Raw genomic sequence first — 4,695 nt, forward strand, 5'->3', positions numbered from 1 at the left:
TTAAACTATGACGCCCAACACTCTGTCTTAATCAGGTTGATATTGCCCTGTTTCGTTAACAAACACTTAAATTAGAACTTACTATGTGCCAGGCATTATGTTAAGCACTTAAAAATATTATTTAATCCTAAGAACAACCATATTTTCAAAATAATCCTATCTTTAAAAAATAATCTTGGGGGGCTTCCCTGGTGGCGCAGTGGTTGAGAGTCTGCCTGCCGATGCAGGGGACACGGGTGCGAGCCGTGGTCCGGGAAGATCCCACATGCCTCGGAGCAGCTAAGTCCGTGAGCCACAACTACTGAGCCTGTGCTCTGGAGCCTGTGAACCACAACTGCTGAGCCCATGTGCCACAACTACTGAAGCCCGCGCACCTAGAGCCCATACTCCGCAACGAGAGAAGCCACCGCAATGAGAAGCCCACGCACCGCAACGAAGAGTAGCCCCCGCTCGCTGCAACTAGAGAAAGCCCGGGCGCAGCAACGAGGACCCAACACAGCCAAAGATAAATAAACAATAATTTTTTAAAAACCTATTAAATTGAATCACTATGAAAGGTGACACTTAGGAATAAAGTCTGCTTTTTCATGTTGTATAATTATTATTAGCTAACAAGCAAGTGTGATTGACTCTAATAGCATACAGGTTTTTTTTTAAATAGTGAATTTCTCATCAGAGGAAGTCCTAATTTTATTTCCATTCCGGGTGAGTCTCCAAGGCTTTTTGTGTCTTCCTAGGGCTGCCATAGCAAATTGCCACAAACGGGGCATCTTGAAACAACAGAAATGGCTTCTCTCACATTTCTGGAAGCCAGACATCTGGGACCAAGTGTCAGCCTCGCACTGAAGGCCCCAGGGGAGGATCCTTCCTCGTCTTTTCTGGCAACCCTCGGCTTATAGACACGTTGTTCCAATCCATCTGTGTTTTCACATGGCTTCTCCCTCTGTGTGAGTGTGTCTGTCTCTGCATCTAAATCTCCCTCTTTCTCTTAGAAGGACACAGTCGTATGGACTAAGGTCCACCCTAACAAACTCATTTTAACTTAACTATATCTGCAGAGACCCTATTTCCAGATAAGTTCACATTCACAGGGGATTCAAATGCAGACATATCTTTTGGGGACACATTCACCCACAACACCTGCAAACAGGCAAGACCCATCAGGCTGTGCACCTTTGTACCCTTCAGAGCGGACCTTGCTCAGTGCAGGGTCTAGTTTCTCTTCTATTAGCCTCATAAGAAAATGAAGAAGGAAATATTTGAAGAATCTCAACACAGGTAAAAACCCTGCGACTGAGTGGCTTGACTTGGTCAGGGCTGAAGGGGTTTCTTAGACAAGTTTAAGGTTATTCTTTGTCACTTTTGCCTTTGTCATATGCACGAGGACTAAGATGAGACAGCAGCACCTGAGATGTGTCTCTTCTCACAATGTGTATGTTCAAGATGGGAGTAGCTTAGTTACAGCCAGGTGGGCCCTCAGGTGAGCTCTACATGCATGAACTTCTGGAGGCAAAGGAGGCAGCAAACAGCCCAACCCCGGGGGCAGAAGGTGAAGGCGGGGCGGGCGGGATGGTTGAGAAGGGCCGTGAAGGTGGGTTCCATGGGGCCGGTTGGCTGGGACGTGTCTCAGCGATCATTCTGGTTCAATCTCTCCTGGTACCCAGTGGGTCCTTTCAGATATGTAGATTCCTGTCTTTTATTTCTGGAATGTTTTCAAGGGTTATCGTTTTAAATGTTCTGTAATGTTTTAATTTTCTTCTTCGAGGACACCAGTTGTAACAGGGAAGAGCCAAATCTGACTACATGTTTGATCCGTTTCTTTGACTTTAACCTTTGCTTTCCGGTGCTTTTGTTCACTGAAAGGATACTGTCTACACGTAATGGCCTGCCTCAGGGAACGCTGACCCTCTGCCTGAAGGTTAAACCCAAGTGCCTTTGTTCAGGGAAACATCCGGACCCTGTCCCCCTGTGGAAGGCTGCAATAAAGAAGAAATTAACACATCCCCTCCCCCAGGCTGGCCATTCCACGGGATATTTGCAAAACATCGCCTTTATACTTTACTTCCCCATCTCCTCCCCCTCTCTGTGCTATGAAAGAAACTGGCATCCAAACCCCGATAAGATGGTTATTTTGAGACTTATTCTGCCATCTTCTTGGTCTGCAGGCTTCCGGAATAAAGTCCTATTCCCCGTCTCCGGTTTATTGGCCTGTTGTGCAGCGGGCAAGCAGAGCGAGAGCTTGGACTCGGTAACACAATTACACTGTAAAGAGCCTTAATCTAAAGATTATCACTAGAGTGAAAACACAAACCTTCCGAAGTACCAAAATAAATGAACAAAGCAGAAAGGGCACGCCACACAGGGAAACAGTAAATGAAACATAATGCACACAGTAATTGCAGTGCGATATAAGTGACAGAATTGAGACCGAACATAGCCATGTAAATACATGTGAACGGACTTCACTCGTGGGTTTTAAAAAGAAGAGATTTTTCGAATTGGCTCAAAAGCAAAACCTAACTCTATGGTGTATGAAAGAGATACACCTGAAACTCAATGATTCTTTTTGAAATAAAGAGAGGGACAGGGACCTAACAGGCAGAAAGGAGGTGAGCAGGTGCTGCAATCCTAAATTTAAGTCCCCACAGCACCTGGGGAGAACAGGAGGGACTTGAAGAGCCTGGAAACAAGCGCACGCTAAGCTGGATCCGAAGACAAAGACGCTCAGTGATGAGCGATGGTTTTCTCCAAAGGGAGCAAAGTGACGCGTCAGGAATTTGAGCCAAATTTTGACCTTTTTCTTTTCTCTAATAGAGGGAGGAACCCAGCCCTGCTTTCCACTTCCAGGGTGGGGTCACATTCAGCCTGCGTGGCCTCCGGCCCCCAGGTAGGCCTCCAGGTTTGCCTCCAGCGCACTCCGGGTCTGCCTGCCTCTGTGCCTCTCCTGTTTCTGTTGCCCAGCCAGCCTAGTGCATTTGCTTTTTTCTCCTCTGCTCATTTGCATTTGGCTGCTTAGCAAAGGGAAAGGAGAAAACATAAATGAGGGATTTTATCTGTGTCTAGGCTGGCGCGCTGCCTCTGCTTACCTTGGTGTCTAGGCTGGCGTGCTGCCTCTGCTTACCTTGGTGTCCTCTGGCAGGGTCCTCACTCGGGGCGAACCTTTATCCCCTAGAGCGTCATTTCAACGATTGCTATTATTTCTTTTGAGTCATTTTGCAAATACATGGCTCAAGGCTAGGGTTTCCACTTCCTTATTTCCAGATGGGATGGTGAATTTAAACAAACTTCATATTTGACTTGAATTTATTTTATAGTCTTAGAGAATCAAGGAAAGCAGTGGTCTGGTGATGTTCCTCGGACACCGGTCTTTCTAAAGTCTGCCTGTGTGCGCTTTTTAATAGGCTACTCTTTTTAAAAATAAAGTATTTTTTAAAATTATTATACAGTCTGAGCATTTCTTGAGGGTAGACTGGGACTTCAGCAGGATGGTGTAACGGTGAGGGGGGGTGGTCTGAGGAGTGAAAGGCAGCACAGTGTAAAATGTCGACGGTCATGTGATTTCAGAGCTGTTTTCTGGACCAAACGGGATAAATAGAAGAGCGGGCTTAGCAGTTCGTAACACGTTCTTGGCCCAGTAAATGCTTATGACTTTTAATTAGCATTTCTGTGTGGCCTAGAGCATAGTAGCAGGTAGTGATGACATGTCTGATAACTTGGATCAAATCCAGTAAGCACCAGGCCGTAGGGGACAGGGGAAGTAGAAGTCTGTGTTCAGAGCCTGAAACCCAGCGAAGGAGCCAGGGTCATCAGGGAAGGCCTCACTGAATATAATTTTGCACAAGAACCTGAAGGAAGTGAGGCAGCCAACCATGGAGGAAGAATCTTCCAGGTGATGGAAACAGCAAGTGCAAAGGCCCGGGGGCAGCAGCACACCTGGTGTGTTTGAGAAAAGCCGGGAGGCTGCTGCGACTGGCCCACTGGGCTGTGAGCAGGCAGCAGCGGTGTAGGGCCTCAAAGGTCATCTCAACCTTTAAAGGCAGGGGGTTATTCCTGTGCCCATGGAGTCACCAAAGAGTCTGGAGGGGCATTAGCTCAACACCAATGTTGTCTAGTCATTGTGTGAATGAATGAACTAATGAAGGAAGAGACGCGTGTGGCACAGACGTCTGTGAAGCATGTTAGCTTACATCGTGCCCAGAGGAGGAAGGCACACAAATTGTCTAATTGTCTGTTTTATCTTTCTGTGGTGTTTTGTGAACTTTCGATCGGGAATAAAAAGAATTTAATCCAGTTCCTAAGGCAACTGAAATTGTACTGTAAGTGTTTTTTCAAAATTCAACTCTATTGGCTACATTCATCTCTGCAGAGGGCTGAAAAACCCTTAGGCGACGATAAGAAAGCTACTTTTCCTCACAAGATCTGGCTCAGGAAATGAAATGAGCAGGACACAATCCCCGGGTTTAAATCAGTATTTGTGCTTCTGTAAGAAGATAAATCTGTTGCATCATTTATGGGATGGTCTCAGTTTCCCATAGACAGGAGGAAGGCGGTAACTAGGATTTCCTTGTCCTGAGCAAAACCTTTGACAGACAGTGAGAAAAGCTGTAATTTTACATAATTTTTGTGATGGGAATTCCATTTTTCTGAGTGACTATAGTGAGTCTTGCGTTTACTATGGGCAAAAAGGACAGGGTT

This window comes from Physeter macrocephalus, chromosome 10, assembly GCF_002837175.3.
Source record: "Physeter macrocephalus isolate SW-GA chromosome 10, ASM283717v5, whole genome shotgun sequence".
Classification (NCBI taxonomy): Eukaryota; Metazoa; Chordata; class Mammalia; order Artiodactyla; family Physeteridae; genus Physeter; species Physeter macrocephalus.